The 12,083-nt window shown below is 48.4% G+C and overlaps 24 non-coding genes across 24 annotated transcripts; all 24 read left to right on the top strand.

Annotated features, from left to right (window-relative positions):
- Nucleotides 1-246: 246 nt before the first annotated feature.
- Trnae-cuc (transfer RNA glutamic acid (anticodon CUC)) lies at nucleotides 247-318 on the top strand. The gene has a single exon. It is a non-coding gene; the product is annotated as a tRNA-Glu (tRNA).
- A 7-nt stretch (nucleotides 319-325) lies between these two features.
- Trnaq-cug (transfer RNA glutamine (anticodon CUG)) lies at nucleotides 326-397 on the top strand. The gene has a single exon. It is a non-coding gene; the product is annotated as a tRNA-Gln (tRNA).
- A 184-nt stretch (nucleotides 398-581) lies between these two features.
- Nucleotides 582-653, top strand: Trnae-cuc (transfer RNA glutamic acid (anticodon CUC)). Its single transcript has one exon. It is a non-coding gene; the product is annotated as a tRNA-Glu (tRNA).
- A 263-nt stretch (nucleotides 654-916) lies between these two features.
- Nucleotides 917-988, top strand: Trnae-cuc (transfer RNA glutamic acid (anticodon CUC)). Its single transcript has one exon. It is a non-coding gene; the product is annotated as a tRNA-Glu (tRNA).
- Nucleotides 989-1,251: 263 nt separating this feature from the next.
- On the top strand, nucleotides 1,252-1,323 carry Trnae-cuc (transfer RNA glutamic acid (anticodon CUC)). The gene has a single exon. It is a non-coding gene; the product is annotated as a tRNA-Glu (tRNA).
- A 263-nt stretch (nucleotides 1,324-1,586) lies between these two features.
- Nucleotides 1,587-1,658, top strand: Trnae-cuc (transfer RNA glutamic acid (anticodon CUC)). The gene has a single exon. It is a non-coding gene; the product is annotated as a tRNA-Glu (tRNA).
- A 263-nt stretch (nucleotides 1,659-1,921) lies between these two features.
- Nucleotides 1,922-1,993, top strand: Trnae-cuc (transfer RNA glutamic acid (anticodon CUC)). Its single transcript has one exon. It is a non-coding gene; the product is annotated as a tRNA-Glu (tRNA).
- Nucleotides 1,994-2,256: 263 nt separating this feature from the next.
- Nucleotides 2,257-2,328, top strand: Trnae-cuc (transfer RNA glutamic acid (anticodon CUC)). The gene has a single exon. It is a non-coding gene; the product is annotated as a tRNA-Glu (tRNA).
- Nucleotides 2,329-2,590: 262 nt separating this feature from the next.
- On the top strand, nucleotides 2,591-2,662 carry Trnae-cuc (transfer RNA glutamic acid (anticodon CUC)). Its single transcript has one exon. It is a non-coding gene; the product is annotated as a tRNA-Glu (tRNA).
- A 262-nt stretch (nucleotides 2,663-2,924) lies between these two features.
- On the top strand, nucleotides 2,925-2,996 carry Trnae-cuc (transfer RNA glutamic acid (anticodon CUC)). Its single transcript has one exon. It is a non-coding gene; the product is annotated as a tRNA-Glu (tRNA).
- Nucleotides 2,997-3,003: 7 nt separating this feature from the next.
- Nucleotides 3,004-3,075, top strand: Trnah-aug (transfer RNA histidin (anticodon AUG)). Its single transcript has one exon. It is a non-coding gene; the product is annotated as a tRNA-His (tRNA).
- Nucleotides 3,076-3,259: 184 nt separating this feature from the next.
- Trnae-cuc (transfer RNA glutamic acid (anticodon CUC)) lies at nucleotides 3,260-3,331 on the top strand. The gene has a single exon. It is a non-coding gene; the product is annotated as a tRNA-Glu (tRNA).
- A 263-nt stretch (nucleotides 3,332-3,594) lies between these two features.
- Trnae-cuc (transfer RNA glutamic acid (anticodon CUC)) lies at nucleotides 3,595-3,666 on the top strand. Its single transcript has one exon. It is a non-coding gene; the product is annotated as a tRNA-Glu (tRNA).
- A 598-nt stretch (nucleotides 3,667-4,264) lies between these two features.
- On the top strand, nucleotides 4,265-4,336 carry Trnae-cuc (transfer RNA glutamic acid (anticodon CUC)). Its single transcript has one exon. It is a non-coding gene; the product is annotated as a tRNA-Glu (tRNA).
- Nucleotides 4,337-4,599: 263 nt separating this feature from the next.
- On the top strand, nucleotides 4,600-4,671 carry Trnae-cuc (transfer RNA glutamic acid (anticodon CUC)). Its single transcript has one exon. It is a non-coding gene; the product is annotated as a tRNA-Glu (tRNA).
- Nucleotides 4,672-4,929: 258 nt separating this feature from the next.
- On the top strand, nucleotides 4,930-5,001 carry Trnae-cuc (transfer RNA glutamic acid (anticodon CUC)). Its single transcript has one exon. It is a non-coding gene; the product is annotated as a tRNA-Glu (tRNA).
- A 263-nt stretch (nucleotides 5,002-5,264) lies between these two features.
- On the top strand, nucleotides 5,265-5,336 carry Trnae-cuc (transfer RNA glutamic acid (anticodon CUC)). The gene has a single exon. It is a non-coding gene; the product is annotated as a tRNA-Glu (tRNA).
- A 263-nt stretch (nucleotides 5,337-5,599) lies between these two features.
- Trnae-cuc (transfer RNA glutamic acid (anticodon CUC)) lies at nucleotides 5,600-5,671 on the top strand. The gene has a single exon. It is a non-coding gene; the product is annotated as a tRNA-Glu (tRNA).
- A 7-nt stretch (nucleotides 5,672-5,678) lies between these two features.
- Nucleotides 5,679-5,750, top strand: Trnaq-cug (transfer RNA glutamine (anticodon CUG)). Its single transcript has one exon. It is a non-coding gene; the product is annotated as a tRNA-Gln (tRNA).
- Nucleotides 5,751-5,934: 184 nt separating this feature from the next.
- Trnae-cuc (transfer RNA glutamic acid (anticodon CUC)) lies at nucleotides 5,935-6,006 on the top strand. The gene has a single exon. It is a non-coding gene; the product is annotated as a tRNA-Glu (tRNA).
- Nucleotides 6,007-6,269: 263 nt separating this feature from the next.
- Trnae-cuc (transfer RNA glutamic acid (anticodon CUC)) lies at nucleotides 6,270-6,341 on the top strand. Its single transcript has one exon. It is a non-coding gene; the product is annotated as a tRNA-Glu (tRNA).
- A 5,210-nt stretch (nucleotides 6,342-11,551) lies between these two features.
- Nucleotides 11,552-11,623, top strand: Trnae-cuc (transfer RNA glutamic acid (anticodon CUC)). The gene has a single exon. It is a non-coding gene; the product is annotated as a tRNA-Glu (tRNA).
- Nucleotides 11,624-11,885: 262 nt separating this feature from the next.
- Nucleotides 11,886-11,957, top strand: Trnae-cuc (transfer RNA glutamic acid (anticodon CUC)). Its single transcript has one exon. It is a non-coding gene; the product is annotated as a tRNA-Glu (tRNA).
- A 7-nt stretch (nucleotides 11,958-11,964) lies between these two features.
- Nucleotides 11,965-12,036, top strand: Trnah-aug (transfer RNA histidin (anticodon AUG)). The gene has a single exon. It is a non-coding gene; the product is annotated as a tRNA-His (tRNA).
- The last annotated feature ends 47 nt before the right edge of the window (nucleotides 12,037-12,083 follow it).

Genomic DNA, 12,083 nt, shown 5'->3' with positions numbered 1-12,083 from the left:
TGTAATGGTTAGCACTCTGCGCTATGAATCCAGCGATCCGAGTTCAAATCTCGGTGAGACCTTACATTTTTAGATGTATAACACACTTTTGCCAATCGTTACTCCGGCCCGTCTTTCCTTATTCACAGCGCAATGCGTTTGCCTGTTCCCAAAATGAGCCCTCTTATGAAATAACGTGCATTTATTTCAAGTTTTGCATGTCTTCACGATCCCCTAAAAGCAGCGCTTATTTCACACTAGGCGTGTTCCGGCGTTGTCTAGTGGCTAGGATACCTGGCTCTCACCCAGGAGGCCCGGGTTCGATTCCCGGCGTCGGAAAGTTTTCGGTCTCATGGTGTAATGGTTAGCACTCTGCACTCTGAATCCAGCGATCCGAGTTCAAATCTCGGTGAGACCTTACATGTTTAGATGTATAACACACTTTTGCCAATCGTTACTCCGGCCCGTCTTTCCTTTTTCACAGCGCAATGCGTTTGCCTGTTCCCAAAATGAGCCCTCTTATGAAATACCTTGCGTTTATTTCAAGTTTTGCATGTCTTCACGATCCCCTTAAAGCAGCGCTTATTTCACACTCGGCGTGTTCCGGCGTTGTCTAGTGGCTAGGATACCTGGCTCTCACCCAGGAGGCCCGGGTTCGATTCCCGGCGTCGGAAAGTCTTCGATCTCATGGTGTAATGGTTAGCACTCTGCGCTATGAATCCAGCGATCCGAGTTCAAATCTCGGTGAGACCTTACATTTTTAGATGTATAACACACTTTTGCCAATCGTTACTCCGGCCCGTCTTTCCTTATTCACAGCGCAATGCGTTTGCCTGTTCCCAAAATGAGCCCTCTTATGAAATAACGTGCGTTTATTTCAAGTTTTGCGTGTCTTCACGATCCCCTAAAAGCAGCGCCTTTTTCACACTCGGCGTGTTCCGGCGTTGTCTAGTGGCTAGGATACCTGGCTCTCACCCAGGAGGTCCGGGTTCGATTCCCGGCGTCGGAAAGTCTTCGATCTCATGGTGTAACGGTTAGCACTCTGCGCTATGAATCCAGCGATCCGAGTTCAAATCTCGGTGAGACCTTACATTTTTAGATGCATAACACACTTTTGCCAATCGTTACTCCGGCCCGTCTTTCCTTATTCACAGCGCAATGCGTTTGCCTGTTCCCAAAATGAGCCCTCTTATGAAATAACGTGCATTTATTTCAAGTTTTGCATGTCTTCACGATCCCCTTAAAGCAGCGCTTATTTCACACTCGGCGTGTTCCGGCGTTGTCTAGTGGCTAGGATACCTGGCTCTCACCCAGGAGGCCCGGGTTCGATTCCCGGCGTCGGAAAGTCTTCGATCTCATGGTGTAATGGTTAGCACTCTGCGCTATGAATCCAGCAATCCGAGTTCAAATCTCGGTGAGACCTTACATTTTTAGATGTATAACACACTTTTGCCAATCGTTACTCCGGCCCGTCTTTCCTTATTCACAGCGCAATGCGTTTGCCTGTTCCCAAAATGAGCCCTCTTATTAAATAACGTGCGTTTATTTCAAGTTTTGCATGTCTTCACGATCCCCTTAAAGCAGCGCTTATTTCACACTCGGCGTGTTCCGGCGTTGTCTAGTGGCTAGGATACCTGGCCCTCACCCAGGAGGCCCGGGTTCGATTCCCGGCGTCGGAAAGTCTTCGATCTCATGGTGTAATGGTTAGCACTCTGCGCTATGAATCCAGCGATCCGAGTTCAAATCTCGGTGAGACCTTACATTTTTAGATGCATAACACACTTTTGCCAATCGTTACTCCGGTCCGTCTTTCCTTATTCACAGCGCAATGCGTTTGCCTGTTCCCAAAATGAGCCCTCTTATGAAATAACGTGCATTTATTTCAAGTTTTGCATGTCTTCACGATCCCCTTAAAGCAGCGCTTATTTCACACTCGGCGTGTTCCGGCGTTGTCTAGTGGCTAGGATACCTGGCTCTCACCCAGGAGGCCCGGGTTCGATTCCCGGCGTCGGAAAGTCTTCGATCTCATGGTGTAATGGTTAGCACTCTGCGCTATGAATCCAGCAATCCGAGTTCAAATCTCGGTGAGACCTTACATTTTTAGATGTATAACACACTTTTGCCAATCGTTACTCCGGCCCGTCTTTCCTTATTCACAGCGCAATGCGTTTGCCTGTTCCCAAAATGAGCCCTCTTATTAAATAACGTGCGTTTATTTCAAGTTTTGCATGTCTTCACGATCCCCTTAAAGCAGCGCTTATTTCACACTCGGCGTGTTCCGGCGTTGTCTAGTGGCTAGGATACCTGGCTCTCACCCAGGAGGTCCGGGTTCGATTCCCGGCGTCGGAAAGTCTTCGATCTCATGGTGTAATGGTTAGCACTCTGCGCTATGAATCCAGCGATCCGAGTAAAATCTCGGTGAGACCTTACATTTTTAGATGTATAACACACTTTTGCCAATCGTTACTCCGGCCCGTCTTTCCTTATTCACAGCGCAATGAGTTTCCCTGTTCCCAAAATGAGCCCTCTTATGAAATAACGTGCATTTATTTTAAGTTTTGCATGTCTTCACTATCCCCTTAAAGCAGCTCTTATTTCACACTCGGCGTGTTCCGGCGTTGTCTAGTGGCTAGGATACCTGGCTCTCACCCAGGAGGTCCGGGTTCGATTCCCGGCGTCGGAAAGTCTTCGATCTCATGGTGTAATGGTTAGCACTCTGCGCTATGAATCCAGCGATCCGAGTTCAAATCTCGGTGAGACCTTACATTTTTAGATGTATAACACACTTTTGCCAATCGTTACTCCGGCCCGTCTTTCCTTATTCACAGCGCAATGCGTCGCCTGTTCCCGAAATGAGCCCTCTTATGAAATAACGTGCATTTATTTCAAGTTTTGCATGTCTTCACGATCCCCTTAAAGCAGCGCTTATTTCACACTCGGCGTGTTCCGGCGTTGTCTAGTGGCTAGGATACCTGGCTCTCACCCAGGAGGCCCGGGTTCGATTCCCCGCGTCGGAAAGTTTTCGGTCTCATGGTGTAATGGTTAGCACTCTGCGCTATGAATCCAGCGATCCGAGTTCAAATCTCGGTGAGACCTTACATTTTTAGATGTATAACACACTTTTGCCAATCGTTACTCCGGCCCGTCTTTCCTTATTCACAGCGCAATGCGTTTGCCTGTTCCCAAAATGAGCCCTCTTATGAAATAACGTGCATTTATTTCAAGTTTTGCATGTCTTCACGATCCCCTTAAAGCAGCGCTTATTTCACACTCGGCGTGTTCCGGCGTTGTCTAGTGGCTAGGATACCTGGCTCTCACCCAGGAGGCCCGGTTTCGATTCCCGGCGTCGGAAAGTTTTCGGTCTCATGGTGTAATGGTTAGCACTCTGCGCAATGAATCCAGCGATCCGATTTCAAATCTCGGTGACACCTTACATTTTTAGATGTATAACACACTTTTGCCAATCGTTACTCCGGCCCGTCTTTCCTTATTCACAGCGCAATGCGTTTGCCTGTTCCCAAAATGAGCCCTCTTATTAAATAACGTGCGTTTATTTCAAGTTTTGCATGTCTTCACGATCCCCTTAAAGCAGCGCTTATTTCACACTCGGCGTGTTCCGGCGTTGTCTAGTGGCTAGGATACCTGGCCCTCACCCAGGAGGCCCGGGTTCGATTCCCGGCGTCGGAAAGTCTTCGATCTCATGGTGTAATGGTTAGCACTCTGCGCTATGAATCCAGCGATCCGAGCTCAAATCTCGGTTAGACCTTACATTTTTAGATGTATAACACACTTTTGCCAATCGTTACTCCGACCCGTATTTCCTTATTCACAGCGTAATGCGTTTGCCTGTTCTCAAAATGAGCCCTCTTATGAAATAACGTGCATTTATTTCAAGTTTTGCATGTCTTCACGATCCCCTTAAAGCAGCGCTTATTTCACACTCGGCGTGTTCCGGCGATGTCTAGTGGCTAGGATACCTGGCTCTCACCCAGGAGGCCCGGGTTCGATTCCCGGCGTCAGAAAGTCTTCGGTCTCATGGTGTAATGGTTAGCATTCTGGAATCTGAATCCAGCGATCCGAGTTCAAATCTTGGTGAGACCTTACATTTTTAGATGTTTAACCCACTTTTGCCAATCGTTACTCCGAGCCGTATTTCCTTATTCACAGCGTAATGCGTCCGCCTGTTCCCAAAATGAGCCCTCTTATGAAATAACGTGCATTTATTTCAAGTTGTGGATGTCTTCACGATCCCCTCAAAGCAGCGCTTATTTCACACTCGGCGTGTTCCGGCGTTGTCTAGTGGCTAGGATACCTGGCTCTCACCCAGGAGGCCCGGGTTCGATTCCCGGTGTCAGAAAGTCTTCGGTCTCATGGTGTAATGGTTAGCATTCTGGAATCTGAATCCAGCGATCCGAGTTCAAATCTTGGTGAGACCTTACATTTTTAGATGTATAACCCACTTTTGCCAATCGTTACTCCGACCCGTATTTCCTTATTCACAGCGTAATGCGTCCGCCTGTTCCCAAAATGAGCCCTCTTATGAAATAACGTGCATTTATTTCAAGTTGTGGATATCTTCACGATCCCCTTAAAGCAGCGCTTCTTTCACACTCGGCGTGTTCCGGCGTTGTCTAGTGGCTAGGATACCTGGCTCTCACCCAGGAGGCCCGGGTTCGATTCCTGGCGTCGGAAAGTTTTCGGTCTCGTGGTGTAATGGTTAGCACTCTGCGCTATGAATCCAGCGATCCGAGTTCAAATCTCGGTGAGACCTTACATTTTTAGATGTATAACACACTTTTGCCAATCGTTACTCCGGCCCGTCTTTCCTTATTCACAGCGCAATGCGTTTGCCTGTTCCCAAAATGAGCCCTCTTATGAAATAACGTGCGTTTATGTTTTGCATGTCTTCACGATCCCCTTAAAGCAGCGCTTATTTCACACTCGGCGTGTTCCGGCGTTGTCTAGTGGCTAGGATACCTGGCTCTCGACCAGGAGGCCCGGGTTCGATTCCCGGCGTCGGAAAGTTTTCGGTCTCATGGTGTAATGGTTAGCACTCTGCGCTATGAATCCAGCGATCCGAGTTCAAATCTCTTTGAGACGTTACATTTTTAGATGTATAACACACTTTTGCCAAACGTTACTCCGGCCCGTCTTTCCTTATTCACAGCGCAATGCGTTTCCCTGTTCCCAAAATGAGCCCTCTTATGAAATAACGTGCATTTATTTCAAGTTGTGGATGTCTTCACGATCCCCTTAAAGCAGCGCTTCTTTCACACTCGGCGTGTTCCGGCGTTGTCTAGTGGCTAGGATACCTGGCTCTCACCCTGGAGGCCCGGGTTCGATTCCCGGCGTCGGAAAGTCTTCGGTCTCATGGTGTAATGGTTAGCACTCTGCGCTCTGAATCCAGCCATCCGAGTTCAAATCTCTTTGAGACCTTACATTTTTAGATGTATAACACACTTTTGCCAAACGTTACTCCGGCCCGTCTTTCCGTATTCACAGCGCAATTCGTTTGCCTGTTCCCAAAATGAGCCCTCTTATGAAATAACGTGCATTTATTTCAAGTTTTGCATGTCTTCACGATCCCCTTAAAGCAGCGCTTATTTCACACTCGGCGTGTTCCGGCGTTGTCTAGTGGCTAGGATACCTGGCTCTCACCCAGGAGGCCCGGGTTCGATTCCCGGCGTCGGAAAGTCTTCGGTCTCGTGGTGTAATGGTTAGCACTCTGCGCTCTGAATCCAGCGGTCCGAGTTCAAATCTCGGTGAGACCTTACATTTTTAGATGTATAACACACTTTTGCCAATCGTTACTCCGGCCCGTCTTTCCTTATTCACAGCGCAATGCGTTTGCCTGTTCCCAAAATGAGCTATCTTATGAAATAACGTGCATTTATTTAAAGATTTGCACGTCTTCACGATCCCCTAAAAGCAGCGCTTATTTGACACTCGGCGTGTTCCGGCGTTGTCTAGTGGCTAGGATACCTGGCTCTCACCCAGGAGGCCCGGGTTCGATTTCCGGCGTCGGAAAGTTTTCGGTCTCATGGTATAATGGTTAGAACTCTGCGCTCTGAATCCAGCGATCCGAGTTCAAATCTCGGTGAGACCTTACATGTTTAGATGTATAAGACACTTTTGCCAATCGTTACTCCGGCCCGTCTTTCCTTATTCACAGCGCAATGCGTTTGCCTGTTCCCAAAATGAGCCCTCTTATGAAATAACGTGCGTTTATTTCAAGTTTTGCATGTCTTCACGATCCCTTTAAAGCAGCGCTTATTTCACACTCGGCGTGTTCCGGCGTTGTCTAGTGGCTAGGATACCTGGCTCTCACCCAGGAGGCCCGGGTTCGATTCCCGGCGTCGGAAAGTCTTCGATCTCATGGTGTAATGGTTAGCACTCTGCGCTATGAATCCAGCAATCCGAGTTCAAATCTCGGTGAGACCTTACATTTTTAGATGTATAACACACTTTTGCCAATCGTTACTCCGGCCCGTCTTTCCTTATTCACAGCGCAATGCGTTTGCCTGTTCCCAAAATGAGCCCTCTTATGAAATAAACTGCGTTTATTTCAAGTTTTGCGTGTCTTCACGATCCCCTAAAAGCAGCGCCTTTTTTCACACTCGGCGTGTTCCGGCGTTGTCTAGATTCTGCTTCCGGATTCTGCGCAGTGCGGACGCAGGATGGCGAGCTCCGTCGAAGGAGCGGCTTCGGCGGGCCTTTCGGCCTGCGGTAACAGGTCAGCGTTTGATAACAGTTCAAGCCAGGAATATCAAGTCATTTTGCCCCATTTGCCGTCTGGACCATCTGCCCTGAACACTATTTTTCTGCACGCCGACGTGAAAGGGAGGCCGTACAAAGTCGAGGACTTCCGCGACACGTTGGTTCGACTGGAACTGCTCCCCGAAGTTATCGCTTTGGGGGCATACCAGATGAACCATATATGGGCGGTGACCTTCAAGGACCCCAGTGGAGCTAAGAAGTTGGTTGCTGCCTCCGAACTTCAGGTAAAAGGTAGGCGGTGCCTCATCATCGACCCGGGCAACCAGGACGTCCGCTTCAAGCTCCACTGGGTTCTGCACCACGTCCCCGATGACGAAGTGCGACGCGCACTGGGGCCCTACGGAAAAGTCACGGAAGTAGCCAGAGACCGCTGGCGCGTGCCGGGCTGCACCGTGCAAACCTCGACAACGCGTCTGGTTACCCTTCGGCTCAAGGCAGGCGTGAGCGTCGACGACATCCCGCACCAGGTACGAGTAGCTGGCGAGAACGCGCTTGTCGTCGTGCCAGGACGCGAGCCGCTTTGCCTGCGTTGTCACCGGAGCGGCCACATTCGACGTGAGTGCCGGGTGCCGCGGTGTGCTCTCTGTCGTCGCTTCGGCCACGACGAGAGCCAATGTGTGCGCACCTATGCCAACGTCGCGGAGCAGCAAACGGACGATAGGACGGAGGAATACCTCATGGACGCTGAAGATGCCGAGCACGCGGCGAAAGGGGCGGACGAAGAGGTGGTGAAGGACACGCCCCCCGTGCCGGCACCGGCCGTAGTACCGGAGGACACTACGCCCAAGAAAATTACAGTGGCCCAGGAAGAACCGGAGTCTACCGACAACGCTTCCGCAGCCCAACGCGGCAGTGAGGTGGGCGGCGCACCCAGCCACGCTGAGGCGGACGAGATGGAAACCGCGGAAGCGGGGTCCTTCAACGCCAGCGCGAAGCGTGCAAGGGAGGCCGCCGCGAATAACGAAGGCATCGGTGAACTGGGCACGGAGGAGCCGCCGGCAAAAGCCGCACCCCAAGGTCGACGGTCAACGCTAAAACCCAAGTCCAACATCCCTCCGGACAGAGCCAAGGTGAAACCCTCAGAGACTTAGTACGACAGCAGAGTGATGAGGGGACGGGAACGGTGTTGTAGTGCTTTGAAAAGACGCTGTAAAATAAGAGGCGCTACCACGGACGGCGCAACCTTCATCACCAAACTACGCCCAGCAGACCTTCTTGGTTCATCGTTTCTACAACCATCGGTTCGTTCACCCTTTTTTGTTTCCTTGCTCGCGGCGCAGTCTTCACTATAAATAATGGCAGTGCTTGAAAGACCGCTACGCTTTGCCACTTTAAACGTTCGGGGTCTGGGAGCTCGCCGAAAGCAGTGTCAGCTTAAAAGATTGGTTGATGAAAAAGAAATAGATATTTTGGGCATCCAAGAAACGAAAATTGAAAGTGAAGACTGCACCGAGACCATGGTACGAACCTTTAATAGCCGATTTAGCGTATGCGTTAGCCATGCTGTAGGAACTTCGGGGGGATGCTGCCTTTTTGTTAGGAATGGTATTGGGATTGATGTCAAAAATGTTGTTACGTGTGAAACGGGCAGGCTGGTGATCTGTGATTATAGTTATTGCGGTTTTGAATTTCGTGTGCTTTGTATATACGCCCCAAATGTAGTGCGAGAAAGAGTGCTTTCTTCGAAAGCATTTCTACATGGTTAAAATACGAAGGAAGCATTTTTTTACTCGGGGATTTTAACTGTGTTTGTGAGTCAAACGATAGAAACGGGCCACATCGAGCAAGCGATCAAAGTGCAAAGGTTCTTGGCGACTTGCTTGAAGATAACGAGCTCGCAGATGTCGCGCATTGCGCGGCAAACAGCAGCGCACTGAGGTTCACGCACTTTCAAGGCGCAAGTCACGCGCGACTTGATAGGGTTTATGTTTCGTTTGAAATAGCGTCAATGTGCGGAAGCTACTGCGTTGACGATGTCTCATTTAGCGATCACTGTTTGGTTTCTTTTTTGTTGGGAAAGAAAAGGGACAATTCCAAAAAGTTCAGTTAGGAATTATGGAAGCTGAACTCGCAGTTATTGGACGACAAGAACTTCACCCAAACAGTGGAAGAAGTATTCCGCAAATACCAGAACGTAGAACACATGAACTGGGGTGCAAAATGGGAACTATGTAAACAAGAATGGAAAATGTGTGCAATAGAACGAGGAACGGCAATCAAACGGCTAGAGAGGGAAAGAGAAAACAAGCTAAAAGGTAATTTACAGCAGTTACTGAAGCTTGAGTGCGAAAGCCCAAGCCTGTTTCGTGATGATATAAGGACAATTAAAAATAAGTTAGAGGCAATAGACATACAGAGGTATCGGGGGGCAACCATTCGGGCAAGGGCTGAGAAGTTTTCATCCGGGGAAGCCCCCACTAAAAGGTCGCTGAGTGACGAGGCAAGCTACGCAAAAAGGAACGCAATCGAGGAAATACTGTGGCGTGGTGAACTTACGCAGGATGAAGTGCGAATCGAAAAAGCCTTTGTGGAACATTACCAGCAGCTGTTTAGGTACGCTGCACCGAAAGTTGATGAATTCAAAAAAGACTTCCTTCAATTCATGCCCCGGTTAGATGATGATGTGAAAAAGAGATTAGAAGAGCCCATAACGTTAGCCGAGGTCGAGAAAGCCGTAAGGGATTTAAAAGGGGGGAAATCTCCGGGCCCTGACGGTTTAGGTGCAGCGTTCTACAAGAAGTTTATAGAGATTGTGGCCCCTTTTTTGTTTTTGGTCTTTAGCGAAGCGTATCAAACGCAAGTACTGCCGCCCTCCTTTGTGCGAACACACACTGTGTTAATCCCAAAGTCCGAAGACAGAATGAAACGCCAATCTGTTACTGGCTTTAGGCCAATAACCTTGGCTAATACAGATTACAAAGTACTAATGAAAATAATTGCTCAAAGGCTGCAGGGAGTAATAAGAGATGTAGTGGGTCCGCACCAGACGTGCGGTATACGGGGCAGAAGTATACTAACTAATGTTCACGTCGCGCGTAGCGTGTTGCAATGTTGTGATTTATTTTGTAAAAGAGTTGCCATGCTTCAAATCGATTATGAAAAAGCATTTGACAGAGTGTGTCACGATATTTTGTTTTGCGTTCTGGAACATGTGAATGTGGGTGAGGTTGTGATGGAGGGAGTACGCATGGCGTACAGTGAATGCTCAACAAAATTAATTGTCAACAAAAATGTCACACAAAGTATACCCATCTTGTCTTCTGTCAGGCAGGGATGCCCTGCTTCGCCTCTGTTATTTTGTATGTTTTTGGAACCATTTTGTTTAAAAATAATTCGTGACACTGAGTTGCGCGGCTTTCGTTTTCACTCGAGTGAGGTGAAACTGCTTACATATGCTGACGATGTAGCTGTTTTCTGTGAAGACAAGGAAAGTATTAGCAAAGCGATAAGGATAACCAAGGATTTTTGTCATATGACGAATAGTTCTGTTAACTGGTCAAAATGTACCGGTTTTTTTCATGGAGAGTGGGAATCGGCACCTTGTGTGTTTGAGAACATGGTGTGGTCGCGCACGCCGGTGCGCTATCTGGGGGTACCTTTGGACCAGTATGAACAAAACGACGAGTACTGGGAAGGGGAAACAGCAAGGTTGCGTGAAAAGACAACAAAGTGGGGTGGTCGCGCATTGTCGGTTTTTGCTCGTGCCACAGTCTGCAATCTTTTTCTTTTAGCCAAACTGTGGTACGTGTTACAAGTCCTTCACTGTTCTAGAGTTCATGTTCAGAGAATACATCGTGTGTTTGCTGTCTTCATATGGTCATCGGTGTGGGAGCGCTGTAGTAGAACTAATCTCTTTCGACGGGTGAGGGAAGGTGGTGTCGGCCTATGTCACATTTATGTCAGACAGCTTGTCAACCGGTTTTTGTTTTTGCGAGACTCGCAAGAACCCTTTCTACGAACTTTCATGCAAAGATCACTAGCCAGTTCATTGCCCATGTTTATTGTCTCCTCTGCGAATGAAAGATGTGGAACAATCAAAGGTTACATGAGGGAGGTAGTAGATTCGGTCAAGTTTCTTTCTGTGCGGTTTTCCCTCGAATACCTATCAACCGTATCGAGGAGGACGCTCACCAAGAATTTGAAAGAAATGCTATTTCCGGTACCCCTGTATCGATCGTTATACAGCTCTGTTCTTGGTCAGGATGTTTTATCTCGGGTAAAGAAAATGGCTGTCCCAGCGTCCGTGAAAACATTTTTCTTTAAGTTGCACACCAACACCCTCCCTGTTAAAACTTGGATGGAAGAAAAAGGTTTGTTTGTTCCCTGGCCAACAAATTGCACATTATGTGGAAAACCAGAAACAGTTGACCATGTTTTCACGGAGTGCTGGGACGCCATTTTTTTCTGGGATGTCTTGCAAAGGACTTCAAAGAAAGACCTGCCCGTTTCGCCAGATGGTGTACGGTTTCTGTCTGTACAAAGTGATAGCAGTGTGCCGTACGATCTTATCATGGCCCTAGGCCTGCATGCCATTTGGAGGTCGAGGATGGCCGTACGCCATGCTGATCCTGAAGCGCTCACTGTGAGCAAGTACTTTGCACAAAGTATAACCATGCTGTACGAGATCCACAAGCTACAAGACCCTGACCACGAATGGCTGCCAGTTTTGGAAGAACTGTGTACTTTTGATGTTTATTTTAAGTTTTTCCGTCAGCCAAAGCATGGCAGACGGTTTTTAATCTACCCTTGACGTGATGTGTGTTTTGAAAAACGGTAATAAAAAAAAAAAAAAAAATCCGGCGTTGTCTAGTGGCTAGGATACCTGGCTCTCACCCAGGAGGTCCGGGTTCGATTCCCGGCGTCGGAAAGTCTTCGATCTCATGGTGTAATGGTTAGCACTCTGCGCTATGAATCCAGCGATCCGAGTAAAATCTCGGTGAGACCTTACATTTTTAGATGTATAACACACTTTTGCCAATCGTTACTCCGGCCCGTCTTTCCTTATTCACAGCGCAATGCGTTTGCCTGTTCCCAAAATGAGCCCTCTTATGAAATAACGTGCAGTTATTTTAAGTTTTGCATGTCTTCACGATCCCCTTAAAGCAGCTCTTATTTCACACTCGGCGTGTTCCGGCGTTGTCTAGTGGCTAGGATACCTGGCTCTCACCCAGGAGGCCCGGGTTCGATTCCCGGCGTCGGAAAGTTTTCGGTCTCATGGTGTAATGGTTAGCACTCTGCGCTATGAATCCAGCGATCCGAGTTCAAATCTCGGTGAGACCTTACATTTTTAGATGTATAACACACTTTTGCCAATCGTTACTCCGGCC

Source organism: Haemaphysalis longicornis, unplaced genomic scaffold (assembly GCF_048455015.1).
Source record: "Haemaphysalis longicornis isolate Haplotype H1 unplaced genomic scaffold, Haemaphysalis longicornis Haplotype H1 scaffold_3, whole genome shotgun sequence".
Classification (NCBI taxonomy): domain Eukaryota; kingdom Metazoa; phylum Arthropoda; class Arachnida; order Ixodida; family Ixodidae; genus Haemaphysalis; species Haemaphysalis longicornis.
Note: the sequence above shows the minus strand (reverse complement) of the source record. Positions and strands in the feature narration are given on the sequence as shown.